Source organism: Agrilus planipennis, unplaced genomic scaffold (genome assembly GCF_000699045.2).
Source record: "Agrilus planipennis isolate EAB-ADULT unplaced genomic scaffold, Apla_2.0 scaffold131, whole genome shotgun sequence".
Lineage (NCBI taxonomy): Eukaryota > Metazoa > Arthropoda > Insecta > Coleoptera > Buprestidae > Agrilus > Agrilus planipennis.
This window is the reverse complement of record NW_020439549.1, coordinates 213200-233487: the sequence shown is the minus strand read 5'-3', so window position 1 is coordinate 233487 and position 20288 is coordinate 213200. Positions and strand designations below refer to the sequence as shown.

Below are 20288 nucleotides of genomic sequence, written 5' to 3'. Positions count from 1 at the left end.
TTATTGGAGTATCGGTTCGATAATTTATTATCGGGGCTTTTGTTCGGTGATATTTAGTCTGGAGATATTTTGTCACGGGGATATTTTGTCTAGGGATATTTTGTCACGGAGATATTTTGTCACGGGGATATTTTGTCCAGGGATATTTTGTCAGGGATATTTTGTCCGGGGACATTTTGTCGGGGGATCAAAACGCCTGATACGAGAGATAGCATTAAATAAAATGGAAGCGGTATTGACAAAACAGTATTGTATGAATAAATAAATAAATGAAAGTAAAACAAAACTGGCATGCAAGTGAAGAAAAAATTAGGGAAAGAGGAAATGTAAAGATAGGAGATGAAAAATTAGAAGAAGTGGCTGATTTTAGGTAACTAGGAAGTCATATAAGTCAGGATGGAAGGAGTAGTAGGGAAATAAATCAGAAGATAGCACAGGGTCGAGTCACCTTCAATAAAAACAAATCACTTCCATGCTCGCGAACGATTAACTTTGAAATTCGAAAAGATTGTTAAAGGTGTATGTTTGGAGCGCGGCACTGTACGGGTGTGAAATATGGACGGTGGGCGCGGCGGAAAAAAAGAGATTAGAAGCGTTCGAAATGTGGTGTTACAGGCGAATGATGAGGATACCGTGAATAGAGAAGGTTAGAAATGAAGAGGTAATAGAAAGAATAGGAGAACAGAGAACTCTATGGAAGTCAATAAGAAATAGGTGAGATAGGTTGGTAGGACACCTTCTCAGGCATGAAGGTCTAGTCAGAGACATATTAGAGGCAACAACAGGAACTAAAAGAAGTAGACCTAGATTAGATTACTGTTCACAAATAGTTAAGGATGTGGGATGTTCTAGTTTTAAGGAAATGGGAAGATTAGCTCAGGATAGCCAAGAGTTGAGGTGCGTGTCCAACCAGTCTTAGGACTGACGACCTTATGATGATGATAATGATGGTGATTGAAGCAAGTTGTTGTTTTTTTTACGATTTTATTACCAGTAAACTAGCTCATCATTAAACATTAATATTTACGGAAAGAACAAAACTATAAATAATTGAAATTCAAAGCTTCTATGAAGTACAGTGTGTAATATGAATATCAAAATCATTGGTAGGTTTTGTCGGGAGAAAAAATTAAACACAATTTTGTGACGCGTAAGCTTTTAGAACATAACATTCCTTTTGGTTCAGGTCATACCGTATTACTATTTGCTTTAAAGCAAGCGGAAGCTACGGCTAACCTAATTTTTCACTCAGTTCAATGTGTCTGTTGTAGCGTTGGAGATTATGAATGTTGATACGATTAATCCGAAGCTTTTGGAGAAGCTCACAATCACATGTTCGCCCAGTCAAAATTGTTCCAGGCTATTTATAATATAATAGTATCCTAGATTTTCAATAGGGATCGGTCAAATGGGAAGAGACTAAACATGGCGCTAATGACGGAAAATATTTCATAATGATTAGTATTCGCACAATACATGATTGGGTCAATGAAATGCCAATAAAAACCTTCGAAAAAGGAATTTTGTTGAAGAATGTTTATATTGTAGAAAACAAGTCCTAATGTGAACTTTCAAATGTTGTTGCCTATTATTAAGAAGCTTTTCATTCATTGATTCAATTGCTTCTTTTACATCTTCTTATGAAATTATTACTATTTGAATTACTTGGTTTTGTTTCAGTGTGTTCGATTTTTGGCATACAAGTTAGAAAAAAAGCTTTCCAGTTTGGGTAAGTCATTTATAATTCTTGATAAATCTACAAACGTTTTAATCACTTATTTTGAAATGATTATCCTTTAAAAGCGGATAATTTGTTGTTTCTGATTTGGTTTGAAATTAAGCTTTGAAAAATTTGTTGATATTTATTCAGGAAGGACCTTTCATGAAATTCATAGTAAAGCAAAGTATATTGTTATAAAGTGGCTTCGTAGTTTAGTTGAAAAGGTAACAGCAAAACAAAAGTAAGAAATTTATTTTAGTTTATTTCTTAAAATGTCTCGAGGGAGCTTTCTTCAAATCTCTTTAGTAAATGTAATTTAGTTCTTCATCCGGTAACAGTTCCAGTTTATTTCGCTCTGTTAAAGAATCAGAAATCCATTTGCTAAGTGATCATATTAAGTTTAGCTTTCCTTTAAAGTTGTCTTTAGTTTTTTTTTTCTTCAACAACAGAAATTGTACCTTAGTATAACGCACCAACGTAAGAAATAACATTTAGAATCTTATGATTGTCTGTGAGAATGGACCTACACTTTTTCTTGTTTCCACTTGCGACTGTAGTCATTTGATGACAAAGTGAAAAGAGATAACGGAATAATAGCAAATGGGGCAGCAGTTAGAGGTTGCTTAGGTACGCAAAAGGTCAGGGTCGGCTTTATAACTGCCTGTTGGGAATTATAACTTTATATATCCGTCTTTACTTTCCTAAATTCCTGAGAATGTTGAATTTTCTTTATAGTCTGATGCTGGTAACACGCTCAAATACTGCTTGTCTGCATCTCTTTCTGTTACACATTAATTGGTGCAATATTATTCCTTTTTCTTTATTAGTGCTCGCTGCAATTCCTACCTGACATCTCTTTTTTATGTTTACGATATTCCCTACAACGTCTGTCGTGAGTAAAAGTAAACGTTCTGTCAGCAACCACTCTAGTCTAGTCAGTAAGTTGAAACGAGAAAGCAAATGTGACAGTTTTATTGCGGACTATGCTAATTTTGATCGTTCCAACTATACCTATTACAATTTTATCGTTTCAACTGGTTTCAAGATAATTTTACGCTGAATGACCCCACATTTATAAATATCTATCAAGTTTGCAAATAATATCCTTCAATCTATCAAGGAGAAGTCCAATAAGTATACGATGACTTTAAAGAATAAAAATAGATTTTACCACATTCTAGTTGGCTGCTCTGTAAGTGCATTAAGATGACTGCGGTAAGTGTTGCCTCTTTGGGCATGCAAGTAGACGTGTGTGCATGTAATTCACACCCCGAAAGTCCGATTTACATACTTTTGTTGTTGGCGCATTTCCGTGATGGATCTCTAGCTACTGGGCTGTATAATTAAGCTTTCATCCCTAATGTTACTTTAGCTTTTTGTTCGGCAACGACACGGATTTTACCGTATTTTATTCTTTATGTAATATCTATACATCACATACTAATTTATTCTGGAAATGGCGGAAATTGATGTTGCTTTTTAAAAAAACCGACGGAAAAATATTAGCACCATCTAAGCGATCCTACCTCTAGGATCTCCTAGTAACAAGAATGATTAATGTTGTGACTTGACGATCATTGCTAGACATTATTTGGACCATATATAGATACGTTTAAAAAATCTCGTTAATGAAATTTACGTATACCCTACTTGTAGTGAAACATTTATTAGCTCCAAATTGGCCAACAATGCGTTGAAAATTTATGTACCACGTTGTCTTCCAAATTTACTTTAGCTCGTCGAGATTTAGTGTATTAACTGGCAATTAATTACCGTTACTATGTAAATTAATAGCAACTGCATTTTGTATAAACAGGCACTGTTGGTGCAGATTATTATTGTGTCACGGAAATCCGATCATCCTGATGACTTACTGATTGGCTTCGTTATTCATAATATCGATAGCTTAAACATCCCACTCCTTGTTACTAAGAATTTCATTAATAGCATTCTAGGATTCTATTTAGGCGTATATGAAAATTGATTATGTTGTATAACAGATTTTCTAGTATAGCTTTATTTATTTTAGCAGGTGTTGTGCAGGTAAACACACGAGTAATTTGAGACTTAAAATAAGAGCAGAACCCGATGCTCCTTTAGTATGTACCTGCACCTACCTGTATTTTAATATAGCAGTTTATATGCACCTATTTAAGAACAATATAGTTATAGTTATGACATTCAAAATTGGCATAGTTCGCAGTAAAACTACTGTCAGATTTACTTTTTTCTTTCAACTTTCTAACTGGACAAAAGCGGTTGTTGACAGAATGCCTACAGGTACTTTTACTCACGTCAGACATTGTGGGGAATATCGTAAACATAGAAAAGAGATGTCAGTTAGGAATTGCAGCGAACACTAATAAAGAAACAGGAATAACATTATACCAATTAAAGTGAAACCGAAAGAGATGCAGAAAAGCAGAATTTCAGCATGTTGCCAGCATCAGACTTATCTCTTTTCACTTTATGAGTACTACTCGTGAAGCATTTCCTAAGTTAACAAGGGTGTCATCAAAATGCAACAAAAGACTGCAGTCTCAAGTAGAAACAAGAAAAAAGAGACGCCCATTCTCACTGATAATCTGTTGCTGACTATGCTATGGCAGTGGCATGGTCTAGAGGTTTAAACCATTGCTTAGCACTCGGGAGGACACTGGTTCTATTCCGGGTCTGTCTGCCCTGGTGTAAGTTTTTCTGTGATTTTCCTGGATCACCTAGGCAAATACTGGGGCAATAATATTCCACAGAGAATCCTTCATTTTCTTCTATGTTCATTTAGTCCGTCTATTTTTCACCTCAACCATTCCCACCCCATTTCCACGATTCCTCAAAAGAGATTGAAGAGGACCTCCCGCTCAAGCTAGTCCTTGATGTAGTCCGGAGGGACTGCCCGATCAAAAATATTTAAAGAATAAAGCGATAAAGTATGACAGTTACTTAAGGGGTAGAATTTATCACTGTTTATAGAATAATTTGCAACTCTACGGAAAAAACTAAATATTTGTGACAACAGAAAAATTACAATTTTCAACTGTAAATGACTTAATTTGCCGCAATAATCTCAATTTGACCTATTTTTAAAAAATTGTTTCACGTTTTTTAATTATTACAATTTAATTAATTATTATTTAATATCAACTAAAATACCTAGTAATTTTATTTCTGCTGGGATTTCACTGTTACAAATTCAGGTCCAAATTGTACTTTCTATTTTCGGTTACGGATCAACGGGCTGGTGGGATAAACTGTAAATATCACTAAATATATAGGTAAATTTTCCTTTTCATTTTCTCCTTGTNGATTGTGCCTCTTTGTCGCTCGTTCCGCGCTCTCGCTTGCACTTCAAGCCTTAAATGGAACGCCTCAGAGCGAGGTAACGCCGCATGAGTCATGTTTTTTCGTGCGTGCAGCCGGCTCCATCGAATTATAAGACGTTGTCACGTCAAAATGTGGTTCTTTTGAAACTTAGGTTTCTAGCAGTTTGATGTTCTTTTTGAGAGTGATAGAAGTCTTCTTTTATTAAAAAATTTGTAATGAGAAGACGCATTCACAATTTAGAATGTAAACATCGTTAGAAAAATGAGTGCACACTTGTTCTATAAATTAAGTATGTGATGCCTCAATGTATAAAGAATTTTTATGTTTTATGTTTTCTTTCAACCATACGTTACTTTTTTTAAAAATATATTTTATCGCCTAGTGTGTTTATTTCAAGATTTTTCTTTAAAATTGTGGAATATGAAAATATGTATTTAGATTTTTGCTAAAGCTGTTTAAATATTATATGATATATGTATTGTAGAAATTTATTTTTACAAAAAGTTTTAATTCAGCGAAAAACATATTTAAATAATTGAGCCCGTATTCCCAATCTAACAAGAACTAAAAAGATTTGCTGTAGATATATAACTGAGCCAATAATACTTCTTCAATACTTGCGGGGATGCCGTGTTTGAATAGGAAATATTTTTAGTGTTATTATTGACTATTGGAATTTTATAATATAAATTGTTGGGTAATGGCGAAATCGACCAGAGGAATAAAAAATGAAATAATCAATGAAATAAATGCGGCGTAACCAAAAATTGATAATATCAACGAAAATATTACAGTCAAGCTTTTTTGAAGGTTCGTAGTTCGTACTAGGGCCGAATTAACTTTCAAAAAATAGGCGGGCAAATAATTGCAGAACAACGGCTTCACTCACAGTTTGGAGGTAAATGTAAATGTAATTTAAAAAGTAAAATTGTTTCTTTCTAATGGCTAGAATAGAAGAGTGATTATTTTCTTTCCGAGCTCTATTTTTCAAAAGAAAAGTGTAATCTTGTAAGACCTTTATTTGCTTACGTTCGATTTAGTCACAGAGGGTAAAAGGAAGGAATGCAAGCATTTCAGTCCTTTCGCTCATAACGAGCTAGGTGATGTACAAAAGGGTCCTCGGATATGCAGAAATTGAGCGTGAAATTGAAACTCAAAGGAAAATACGTACAAATTGAATTTTGAAAACAAGCACATAAAATCCAATTCACGTGTAACAGCGGTAAACTGGTATTTTGAATTCATTTGCGAGTGTAAAAAACGGAAAAGAGAAAAAGAAATTGTACCTATAATGACCTAAATAAAAACGAATACTCGAACCATTCTTGTGTAAACTTGCTATCAAAATTTTACCAAAACCGTTCTATAATCTACACTCATCATAACGTCGTCATTCCTAAGACTGGTTGAACACGCACCTTCACTCTTTCCTATCCTGAGCTAATCTTCGCATTTCCCTAAAACTATATAAGACATCCCACATCCTTAACTATTTGCGAACAGTAATCTAATCTAGGTCTACCTCTACTCCTCTTAACACCTGTTTCTGCCTCTAATATGTATCTGACTAGACCTTCATGCCTGAGAAGGTGTCTTACCAAACTACCTAGCCTGTTTCTTATTGACTTCCATACTGTCCTCTGTTCTCCTACTCTTTCAAATATCTCCCCATTTTACCCTACCAAAAAGGAGAAATTTAGAACTGAATTTGGGTAATATCATATTAGAGGAATTTCAAACTGTATTGTATGTTGGAGACATGTTAATTTAACGTTATAGATCTGACAATACTAATTCAAGTTGAGCGACTTTCCGAAATACGAACAAGGGTGAAAGAATAAAAGAAGAATTATTTTACAAGAGTCTACTGACATTTAAGTGACCTATTTTACTCAATACTTTGTTTTATTTCTATTCTTTACGAAAATTTGGTAGCCATTAACGTTCCAATAAAAATACCCCTAAAACAGCGGTTTCTATTATATCCATTAGGAAAAAATTATTAATTGTCTCATAATAGTAATTCAGAATATATATACATATCTGAATTTTTTTCTACCACGATTATAAAGTGCATCATCGATTCAGATGGGCAAGTATTAGGTACCTACTCTAGTAAGGTCGTTATCTAACGTATGAAATAGTTAGAAGCATATATTAGTAGATGACGTTGTACTGTTGTAACTAGATAGTACTTATATGAAATTGCTTCTAAAGAGCTCCCCCAATTTCGTAGGTGATTTATCCACTATGGCGTATTGATGAGATTTCATAAGGTCGAAATTACAATTAACGTCTTATAGTTTTAATACCTACTGACCAAGAATATTATTTTGAAATTATGAGTTTATTGTCGCTTGCAAAAGTTTTTTAATTTTTTCCACTTAGATACGATATTTAAAATTCAAATTCTCCAGATTACTAATCACTTTTGTACTACTATTAATTTGAGGAAAGTTTGTAGTGGATCAAAAATAGAAAATTGACTTCAAATTAATATTGTATATTAACCACCATTAGTAGCTAACAATGTCATATGATTTCATATATTTAATCAGTACGTGGTATGTTTGTGCGAATCCGTATTTTATTTTCAACCGGTTTTATGTTTATTTATTTTTTTAATGATGTATTTTTTCTTAGCAGAACCGTATAATAAAAAATTAATAATTTGAGAAGAGCGCCTTCATTCATTCAACCAGTGTTAATGAAGGTACATAACATTTTCACCTGTTTCTTTCCTGACGGATAGTGAATTTGTTTTTTAATTAAAGTAAAACACGAAGAATATTCAGTTCGTGTTACTTTCTTCATTTAAGCTGTAATTTGCAAAAGCACAGCGAGACTGTAAACCGTAACTTTTACGTAAGACGCTCCTTCATTAACCTAATACCATTTATTTGAGAACATTCACCACTCCTTATTCAGCGTTTATTCTACGGACTTCCCTGCATTCAATTTCCGTTTATAATTCAGTCAAATCTAATAAAACGTAATTAAAATGGTGTCATTTCTAACTTTAAACTTGGCTAATTGCATCTGTGTTCATAAAAGTCAAAGATTTAATAACGTACAAATATTCATGAACTCTAACATTATTTCTGACATTAAAAGAACTGGAGAAAAGCCTTATTGCACTTCTAGTGAAAAGAAAAGGCCTTACTTTACTTGGATAATATAACAAAATATGTGTATGTATGTATGCCAGTGATTCAGTATTTTTTCTTCTCCGTTTGTGATGTTTTGTTATTACAGTAAACTCTCGAGCTACTATTAGGTCAGGGTATTGTAAACACGTAAAGGATTGGATCGCGTATACTTGGATGCTACGCTTACGTTCCTTCAATGTTACATTTTTTCCTGTTTAAGGAACTGCAATATTAGCATCTAGCAAGGAGGACTTAGAGATAGCTTTAAATAAAATGGAAGCGGTATTGACAAAACAGTATTGTATGAAAATAAATAAAAGTAAAAACAAAAATACTGGTATGCAAAGGAAGAAAAAGTAGGGTAAGAGCGAATATAAAGATAGGAGACGAAAAATTAGAAGAAGTGACTGATTTTAGGTATCTAGGAAGTCAGATAAGTCAGGACGGAAGGAGTAGTAGGGATATAAAGCAGAGGATAGCGCAGGTTCGAGTCGCCTTCAATAAAAAGAAGTCACTTCTATGCTCGTGAACGATTAATTTAGAAATTTGAAAAAGATTGTTAAAGGTGTATGTTGGGAGCGCGGCGCTGTACGGGTAAGCGAGATAGGTTAGTTAGGACACCTTAGGCATGAAAGGCTAGTCGGACACATATTAGGGGCAGAAACAGGAGTTAGGAGAGGTAGAGGTAGACCCAGATTAGATTACTGTTCACAAATAGTTAAGGATGTGGGATGTTCTAGTTTTAAGGAAATGCAAAAATTAGCTCTGACTAAGAAAGAGTGAAGGTGCGTGTCCAACCAGTCTTAGGACTGACGACCTTATGATGATGATGATATGTAATTCAAAATGCATTTGTTTAATTTGCTATTCAAAAGGCGTTATTTTCAGCTAATATAAAAATTCTAGTCTATCAGTGTGAAATAAAGACAAAAGGAGTTAAAAATTATTTATTTTCACCCTGGTTATCGGACTTACAGCTAGTTTCTTAAAGATGATGAAGATGCAAGAATGCACATAAAGAAATCTCAAAATAGGGTAAAAAATTAAATACTTGCCACTAGTTTATTGAAAACGTTTTGCAATAAAAAACCGTATTTTTGTTAAGTACTAAAGTACCAACCGAACTTATTCTTGTATTACTCAGTTGATTTACTTGAGTCCGTTTATTCTTTACATTAATGGAATGAAATGGTTACGTGGACGCTTCGTATGTGCAAATAACGTTTGATTAAGTTCTTTATATTCGATTGAGAAACCAATTCCTGGCAGACGAAACCGAGTGAATTACCTAAACCACTTTGTACAAACTTGTTGAAATAAAGTTAATGTCACAAGAACTAACACGAGTACTATATAAGTTAAGTTAAATGGCTAATGACTAATGCGGTAAAAGCACTAAAACATTCATGTCCTTAAATTAGAACGCTTAATCGCATGCCATAAACGACACGCATTCATTAAGATAGTGGATTTCAAATTTTATTAGTGAGCGATTTGATGAGCTTCATCATCTTTAAGAAACTAGATGTGAGTATAGTAGAATTAGCATCTAACAAGGAGAAGTTAGAGATAGGGTTCCTTGATTTTTCATCCCCCGACATAATATCACCGGACAAAATATCCCCGACAAAATATCCCCGGACAAAATATCCCCGTGACAAAATGTCCCCGTGACAATATATCTCCAGACTAAATATCCTTAGACAAAATATCCCCCAACCCTAAAAATCGCTATAAGAATTTTTTTCCAATATTTTATTCAACCTAACCTAACCTAACCCTGTCAAACTTGCACCATGCTACCTTGCCGTACGTTCCCTTCCTTACCAACCACACCTCACATGATCAAACATAATACAATCCAACCCAAGTCAATCCAGCGCAACCTAACCTAACCTAACCTAACCCGGTCAAACTTGCGCCATGCCACCTTATCGTTATATTATTTATTGGAGTATCGGTTCGATAATTTATTATCGGGGCTTTTGTTCGGTGATATTTAGTCTGGAGATATTTTGTCACGGGGATATTTTGTCTAGGGATATTTTGTCACGGGGATATTTTGTCCAGGGATATTTTGTCAGGGATATTTTGTCCGGGGACATTTTGTCGGGGGATCAAAACGCCTGATACGNTCATCAAACACAAACAACTCGAAGTATAATTACAACTTAAAAAGATTACTTTCACCAGTTCAGTAAAGAAAGGCTGCAATTGCAGGAGTCTCATACCTGCATGGTATTGTTTGATCATTCTACATAGTTGCTGTAGTTACTCAATTATATCCCTATATTACAATTAACACAAATATGCACGAATGATTGAAAATTATTTTGCAGGTACATATTAAATTACTGCATTTTAATTAGAAATCCTTGCAATGGTTTACTGGCATAGACACATACAATATCATTTCTTCAATTAACTATATCCCTATAGCTTTTATAATTGTGAACTATGCTTTCGTTTTTTATCTGTAGGAAAACCATTAATCCATATCTACCTATATTTATTTCTTACTATAAAAAACAACTTACTTTAATTCTCACCTTATATTATAATCATGTAAATGGCCGCAACACTGTCAAGTGCAATTTAACCTGTAATAAGAAACAATAAACGTCTAATTTAACTAAAAAGAATTTCAAATATGTTATTACCTTCTTCTATGCTCACTATTACTTAAATATATAAATTGCTTTCATAAAACACGTTAATTCTGCAAGGATTTATATTTCTAACGATCTGTCACTTATGAACAAGACTGTGAAACAAAAATCATTGATAATGAAGATGCATTCATAACCATTCATAACATTCATATAAGAAAAACCATAGATACTTGCTGGTGCTTCTGCCAGTTTGTAGTACCTAAATAGGTAGTAGAAAAGACTTTTGTTTCATAAAAAATCGTGGAAAATATAAAATGGCTTCAGCAATGGATGTAGACGATGAAGAAGTTGAGTTGCCCACGTCCAGCAGTTCTAAAGGCGAAAAGAAAAGGTTTGAAGTTAAAAAGGTGAATAATCGTTTTGTACATAACCTATTGTAAATGATGATTTTTAAAACTTTTTAGTGGAATGCCGTTGCCCTTTGGGCTTGGGGTAAGTTTCTATTAAGATTTCTTTAATTGATTGATTGTAATAAATTGTAATCTTCAGATATTGTCGTTGATAATTGTGCGATTTGCCGTAACCACATAATAGCTCATCATTAAACATTAATATTTACGGAAAGAACAAAACTATAAATAATTGAAATTCAAAGCTTCTATGAAGTACAGTGTGTAATATGAATATCAAAATCATTGGTAGGTTTTGTCGGGAGAAAAAATTAAACACAATTTTGTGACGCGTAAGCTTTTAGAACATAACATTCCTTTTGGTTCAGGTCATACCGTATTACTATTTGCTTTAAAGCAAGCGGAAGCTACGGCTAACCTAATTTTTCACTCAGTTCAATGTGTCTGTTGTAGCGTTGGAGATTATGAATGTTGATACGATTAATCCGAAGCTTTTGGAGAAGCTCACAATCACATGTTCGCCCAGTCAAAATTGTTCCAGGCTATTTATAATATAATAGTATCCTAGATTTTCAATAGGGATCGGTCAAATGGGAAGAGACTAAACATGGCGCTAATGACGGAAAATATTTCATAATGATTAGTATTCGCACAATACATGATTGGGTCAATGAAATGCCAATAAAAACCTTCGAAAAAGGAATTTTGTTGAAGAATGTTTATATTGTAGAAAACAAGTCCTAATGTGAACTTTCAAATGTTGTTGCCTATTATTAAGAAGCTTTTCATTCATTGATTCAATTGCTTCTTTTACATCTTCTTATGAAATTATTACTATTTGAATTACTTGGTTTTGTTTCAGTGTGTTCGATTTTTGGCATACAAGTTAGAAAAAAAGCTTTCCAGTTTGGGTAAGTCATTTATAATTCTTGATAAATCTACAAACGTTTTAATCACTTATTTTGAAATGATTATCCTTTAAAAGCGGATAATTTGTTGTTTCTGATTTGGTTTGAAATTAAGCTTTGAAAAATTTGTTGATATTTATTCAGGAAGGACCTTTCATGAAATTCATAGTAAAGCAAAGTATATTGTTATAAAGTGGCTTCGTAGTTTAGTTGAAAAGGTAACAGCAAAACAAAAGTAAGAAATTTATTTTAGTTTATTTCTTAAAATGTCTCGAGGGAGCTTTCTTCAAATCTCTTTAGTAAATGTAATTTAGTTCTTCATCCGGTAACAGTTCCAGTTTATTTCGCTCTGTTAAAGAATCAGAAATCCATTTGCTAAGTGATCATATTAAGTTTAGCTTTCCTTTAAAGTTGTCTTTAGTTTTTTTTTTCTTCAACAACAGAAATTGTACCTTAGTATAACGCACCAACGTAAGAAATAACATTTAGAATCTTATGATTGTCTGTGAGAATGGACCTACACTTTTTCTTGTTTCCACTTGCGACTGTAGTCATTTGATGACAAAGTGAAAAGAGATAACGGAATAATAGCAAATGGGGCAGCAGTTAGAGGTTGCTTAGGTACGCAAAAGGTCAGGGTCGGCTTTATAACTGCCTGTTGGGAATTATAACTTTATATATCCGTCTTTACTTTCCTAAATTCCTGAGAATGTTGAATTTTCTTTATAGTCTGATGCTGGTAACACGCTCAAATACTGCTTGTCTGCATCTCTTTCTGTTACACATTAATTGGTGCAATATTATTCCTTTTTCTTTATTAGTGCTCGCTGCAATTCCTACCTGACATCTCTTTTTTATGTTTACGATATTCCCTACAACGTCTGTCGTGAGTAAAAGTAAACGTTCTGTCAGCAACCACTCTAGTCTAGTCAGTAAGTTGAAACGAGAAAGCAAATGTGACAGTTTTATTGCGGACTATGCTAATTTTGATCGTTCCAACTATACCTATTACAATTTTATCGTTTCAACTGGTTTCAAGATAATTTTACGCTGAATGACCCCACATTTATAAATATCTATCAAGTTTGCAAATAATATCCTTCAATCTATCAAGGAGAAGTCCAATAAGTATACGATGACTTTAAAGAATAAAAATAGATTTTACCACATTCTAGTTGGCTGCTCTGTAAGTGCATTAAGATGACTGCGGTAAGTGTTGCCTCTTTGGGCATGCAAGTAGACGTGTGTGCATGTAATTCACACCCCGAAAGTCCGATTTACATACTTTTGTTGTTGGCGCATTTCCGTGATGGATCTCTAGCTACTGGGCTGTATAATTAAGCTTTCATCCCTAATGTTACTTTAGCTTTTTGTTCGGCAACGACACGGATTTTACCGTATTTTATTCTTTATGTAATATCTATACATCACATACTAATTTATTCTGGAAATGGCGGAAATTGATGTTGCTTTTTAAAAAAACCGACGGAAAAATATTAGCACCATCTAAGCGATCCTACCTCTAGGATCTCCTAGTAACAAGAATGATTAATGTTGTGACTTGACGATCATTGCTAGACATTATTTGGACCATATATAGATACGTTTAAAAAATCTCGTTAATGAAATTTACGTATACCCTACTTGTAGTGAAACATTTATTAGCTCCAAATTGGCCAACAATGCGTTGAAAATTTATGTACCACGTTGTCTTCCAAATTTACTTTAGCTCGTCGAGATTTAGTGTATTAACTGGCAATTAATTACCGTTACTATGTAAATTAATAGCAACTGCATTTTGTATAAACAGGCACTGTTGGTGCAGATTATTATTGTGTCACGGAAATCCGATCATCCTGATGACTTACTGATTGGCTTCGTTATTCATAATATCGATAGCTTAAACATCCCACTCCTTGTTACTAAGAATTTCATTAATAGCATTCTAGGATTCTATTTAGGCGTATATGAAAATTGATTATGTTGTATAACAGATTTTCTAGTATAGCTTTATTTATTTTAGCAGGTGTTGTGCAGGTAAACACACGAGTAATTTGAGACTTAAAATAAGAGCAGAACCCGATGCTCCTTTAGTATGTACCTGCACCTACCTGTATTTTAATATAGCAGTTTATATGCACCTATTTAAGAACAATATAGTTATAGTTATGACATTCAAAATTGGCATAGTTCGCAGTAAAACTACTGTCAGATTTACTTTTTTCTTTCAACTTTCTAACTGGACAAAAGCGGTTGTTGACAGAATGCCTACAGGTACTTTTACTCACGTCAGACATTGTGGGGAATATCGTAAACATAGAAAAGAGATGTCAGTTAGGAATTGCAGCGAACACTAATAAAGAAACAGGAATAACATTATACCAATTAAAGTGAAACCGAAAGAGATGCAGAAAAGCAGAATTTCAGCATGTTGCCAGCATCAGACTTATCTCTTTTCACTTTATGAGTACTACTCGTGAAGCATTTCCTAAGTTAACAAGGGTGTCATCAAAATGCAACAAAAGACTGCAGTCTCAAGTAGAAACAAGAAAAAAGAGACGCCCATTCTCACTGATAATCTGTTGCTGACTATGCTATGGCAGTGGCATGGTCTAGAGGTTTAAACCATTGCTTAGCACTCGGGAGGACACTGGTTCTATTCCGGGTCTGTCTGCCCTGGTGTAAGTTTTTCTGTGATTTTCCTGGATCACCTAGGCAAATACTGGGGCAATAATATTCCACAGAGAATCCTTCATTTTCTTCTATGTTCATTTAGTCCGTCTATTTTTCACCTCAACCATTCCCACCCCATTTCCACGATTCCTCAAAAGAGATTGAAGAGGACCTCCCGCTCAAGCTAGTCCTTGATGTAGTCCGGAGGGACTGCCCGATCAAAAATATTTAAAGAATAAAGCGATAAAGTATGACAGTTACTTAAGGGGTAGAATTTATCACTGTTTATAGAATAATTTGCAACTCTACGGAAAAAACTAAATATTTGTGACAACAGAAAAATTACAATTTTCAACTGTAAATGACTTAATTTGCCGCAATAATCTCAATTTGACCTATTTTTAAAAAATTGTTTCACGTTTTTTAATTATTACAATTTAATTAATTATTATTTAATATCAACTAAAATACCTAGTAATTTTATTTCTGCTGGGATTTCACTGTTACAAATTCAGGTCCAAATTGTACTTTCTATTTTCGGTTACGGATCAACGGGCTGGTGGGATAAACTGTAAATATCACTAAATATATAGGTAAATTTTCCTTTTCATTTTCTCCTTGTTGGTAGTTAAATTTTAGTAGAAATAATTTTACTTGGAAGCTTTCAAGCTTTCTGACGCTATTGTGTCTTCCATTGCTTTATCGAATACATAGATACACACACAATTTCCGTACTGTATACGTATATATTTGTTAAAGTAAGCTTCTTGTGGTTTCGTTTCCTTATTCCCATTTGAAAAGTACGGATATCGGAAATCAATATTGTATTCTCTCGGCATCTTGACAATTCACAGTGCGATCAATCAGTTGATGTTAAGGTAATGCGTGGGCACCACTTCAGATGTTATCTCTCCATTGAACTCTTCAATTTAACGGCCTATTGTTCCATTTGCAGGCTTTAGCGGCACAGCGACCAATGTGTAGATTAAAAAAAAACCCACAAGTTCTTTACACAAATGGCCCCCTGTCAAACTCTTTTAAATATTGAACGTGTAAATCAATATCTCAAATCTAACCGAACAATAGCGTCACCAATGTATATACATCAAGTGATCGCACAAGAACCGCGTAAATGCAGATGACTCTGATTCTTAGTTTACTAACGTATTTTATTCACAGAAATCATTAGTTTTATACATTTCCTAATACAATATCGGAATTTCATACAATTCCTAGGAAATGTGTGTATTAAAAAATTTTTGAAACAATATTTTATATAACACATTTCCTAAATAGCCTCGAATTTGTATACATTACCATATAATAGGTATAATTGTACCTACCTTGGAAGTGCTTACAGAAGAATGCAACTTTAAGGGACCATATCTTGCAACTTTTTTTCTATACCTACATCGAAAATTACCAGGATTCAAAGAAGAGGGCTATTTTCCGTAAGGATCTAGCGGAGTCCTTTCTCAGTTTCTATTCCGAAACCCTACTTCCCTAGATAAAAATGTTTAGTCTCTCAGAGTCTCTGAAAGCGAGACTCGCGTCTCCGTCTCTAATCGAGTCTCTCTGGTGTCGCTGAGAGAGACTGTCGAGAGACTGTCAAAAAAAAAACTGTTTAGCGTCCCTAAACGAGAGACTCGAGTCGCTCATAGACAGATCCTCATTTCGTATCCAATCTCTGAACGTGAAAGGAGTAGAATTACGACTTTTGCTTAAAAATATATTTAATACACTCTTTTCACTTATGGTGTACAATTCGGCACAGTCAAAGAGCAATACCACTTAACTCGCTCAACTACCAAGAAAGAATGCCTCTTTTCCCTTTTGGTATATACATAGGTATATACCATACATATATTCATAGACTAAATNAGGACTGACGACCTTATGATGATGAAGGCACTCAGTCGAATTTTAGGAGACCTTACATATATACCCTGTGGTCCAGTGCTTCTCAACTTGTTTTGTGCCATGATCTATTTAAACGCTTCCATATAAAATTAAAATGAATTTCCCTAATTTGTTCTAATAATATGATCTTTGAGGTTTCTTTTTTCCTGGCTCGCTAATCCCTCAGCATCCTTGAAACTTTAAACGAGTCCATTTTTGAATTGTCCCTTTTGGCAATTGTTGCTATTTACAGCTACGTGCGCAACATCCGTCCCATGCTATTGCCGCTGCTTACTGTACACGTAACCATTTTAAAAATTTATCCTCAACGTGCTAAAAGAAGTACCAATATACCTTCGGTAATTGATTTTTCTAAAAATATATGCTGTGAAACCCAATAAAACATTTACGTAGCCCTATACAAAAGAAACAAGAAAGTAATCACAGAGGTCCATTTGAAAAATTAATATAGAATGCCACACTAGCGATAGACTTTTTTTTAAATGCTGAATTGCGCTATGTGACAAGTATATGGCTCTCAAAAGTCTTTATCTGAAATATGTTTTATTCTGAAAGGCTCTTTAAAAATTATGGGTAGGTATTAACTGAAGCTTGCGATTTCATCTACATTTAATCGTAAGTAATATCCATTATTATTAATAGGCCGAGGGTATTCACAGCGAAATACTTAAATGAAATATCGCACTAAGTAAGTAAAATATGACCCTTTAAAAATCTATTTAAGTTAATCTTTCTTTATGTTGAAACTCTAAAAGTCAAACTTCCTAACATTTGCTTCAAAGTTTAATTTGCCGTTATTCCAGTGTACCACGATTAAACATTAACGAATTCCTAAACTTCTTCTAGAGTAATTAGTTTTTTCTTTTATGGTTTGTAATCTTTAGCCTTTGTTAATTTAGTGTCACATTTAAAAATCACTGTCTAAACCAGTGGTCGGTAAGTAATTTTATGTGGGGTCCGGATATTTTTAAAACTTTTTAAAATAATAAGGGTAGCTTTCAAAACTCAAACATATCTTGTTATATACAGAAAAGTATTTTTAAATAATTTTAGTAATTTACTTTCAAAAAATTTTAGCGTTCCAGTTTCTTACTTTCCGCAGTTTGGACTTGCTGACGTTTGATGTAAACTATGTTTTCTGTGTAATGTGCTCTGAATATGTCTATGTTGAGTATCTAGGAAGTCAGATAAGACAGGACGGAAGGAGTAGTGGAGATATAAAGCAGAGGATAGCACAGGGTCGTGTCGCCTTTAATAAAAAGAAGTCACTTCTATGTTCCTGAACGGTTAATTTATAAATTGGAAAAGATTGTCTTAGGACTGNCATAGGTATATACCATACATATATTCATAGACTAAATAGTAAACTAAATTATAAACAAAACACCGCTCTCCGGCAAGGAATAGTAGTCCCGCAGAATATAAACAATGACGTGGTCACGAACAGCCAGAGGAACTCCAAGGCAGAAATAGGTTCTTACAAACGAGAGACTCGATTCTCTGAATTAACAATTTTATCGTTCGAGTCTCTCATACAGAGACTGCGAGAGATCCATAAAAGCACCTAGGCAATAATTGAGAGACTGTGAAAGACTGAGACGCTGAAAAACTCTGAGAGACTGGAGAGAGATTGAAATTTTTTCTCTAGGGTTATTATCGTCTTCATAGCGTCGTCGTCCAAAGACTGATTCCTGTCCTGTGCCAATCTTCTCATTTTTCTATAAAATAATATTCTTAACTNTTCATGCCTGAGAATGTGTCCTACCAACCTATCTCGCCTATTTCGAACGTTTCTAAGCTTTCCTTTTTTGCAGCGACCACCGTCTATGTTTCGCACCCGTACAGCGCAGCGCTCCAAACACTCCTTTAACATTATTTTTTGAATTTCTAAATTAACCGTTCGCAAACATAGAAGTGACTTCTTTTTACTGAAGGCGACTGAACCCTGCGCTATCCTCTGTTTTATATCCCTTTTTCCATCCTGACTTACCTATTTGACGTCCTAGATACCTGAAATCGGCTACTTCTTCTAATTTTTCGTTTCCTATCAAAGACGGTAAAGTGTAATAAATGAATCGTAGAAATTTTGAATAAAAATGCATCTAATTTATAAGGTTTTGTAGCAAATTAGGAAATATAAGACTTTTTAATATCTGAACAGTTCCTGATACTCCAGCAGGATTCCCTCTTGTGGTGCAGCTAATACGTACTAAGCCTCTTTAACCTTTGCAGTTCAGTTCGCACATTTATTAGTTCTTGGAATATGTACCGCATTTTGATCATATGAAATGTTGCAATTTGTAAATTTGTACGATTGGTTGGCGCCAGGCATGTGCTAATGTTTGTAGATTGTTTTCATCGGTTTATTAATTTTTCTCTATCATAACCTGCCACTTCAGTTATTTCATTGTAAATATTTTCGGAGCATATAGGTACCAGTTAATTTTAGCCTGATTTTTGCTTGTCTTACTAAAACAAACGCAGTGTAGCGTGCAACAAAATATAATCGACGAGAAATACGCCTTACTTTTTGTTTTCACTAATGAAAACATTACTTTCTTTTATTTCTAACTTGCTGTTTATTTTTACCTTCTAATAATTAATTGAACTAGTCAATATTATATAATAACTGATAATTGGCTGGGCACTCAATGAAATATTCTATTAAATGAGTAAACAAATAAGAAACTTGATTGTGTGTGTGTGTGTGTGGGGGGGGGGTGTTTTAGTTCTGATCTTTGCATGCATCTTCAGTTTCTTTCTGCGTTTATGTCCATCTTTCAAGTATTCCGGTTTTTCGATTGGGTTTAATTATTTGTATTCCTTTGAGTATTTCGATGAATTTAGTTTTTCCTCTTATTTTTGTCTGTCTTTTTCTTTTTCAATTTTCGCTGCTTCTGCGCATATTTTTTCGTTTACTCTTGCGTATTTGGTCTTAGTCTTGGTTTTGGTGTTGTTCATTCTATCTTCATGTTCATCTTGTAAGTATAGTTCACTTTCTCTAGCGGTGTGCCCCTTCCAATGTCTTGGATGCGCGCTGGCAAAATCGTAGGTAGGGAAAAAAAAGCTCATTATACTCTCGACTAGTAGTGCTAGTAGTGCTAGTCGAAAACAAGCGTTAAAGCCTTTAATATGTCTTCAAATATAAATAAACATCTCGTTGATGTTTCCAGTAGTAAATGGTACCAATAACAGCACATTTGAGCAATGCAATTGTAGTGGATAAAATGGTCGATTTTTCCGTGCAGTACTGTACGGATTATACGCTCCTCACCGGTTAAGAGTTTGGCCGAGAGTTGTCTTCTTCCTTTTCTGGCCTAGTGTTGTTCTTTTCTACCTTGCGCAGGTCAAACTGAAGGTCACATCGCTACAGAATGTAAACGAAGTATAGTAAGCAAAGTTTTTTTGTTTAGGTTTGGTCACCAAGACCAATTTTGCTCATCCTTATCGTTATCAGTATTTTCAAAGATCCACATTGCATACTTGGTTTGTTCTAGGTCAATCCATTCTTTGCTACCTCTTTGTTTTCGTTAACAAATTTTTATTTTATTAACTCCGGATGAGTTCTAAATTTT

The 20288-nt window shown here is 34.1% G+C and overlaps 1 protein-coding gene and 1 long non-coding RNA gene across 5 annotated transcripts in view; both read left to right on the top strand.

Moving 5' to 3' along the window:
• Nucleotides 1–20288, top strand: part of LOC108738350 (trace amine-associated receptor 6-like) — a 178677-nt gene that overhangs the window by 49451 nt on the left and 108938 nt on the right. The window lies entirely within an intron of this gene.
• LOC112905928 lies at nt 11031–11399 on the top strand. The gene is made up of 3 exons (XR_003232096.1): nt 11031–11209; nt 11267–11294; nt 11352–11399. It is a non-coding gene; the product is annotated as an uncharacterized LOC112905928 (long non-coding RNA).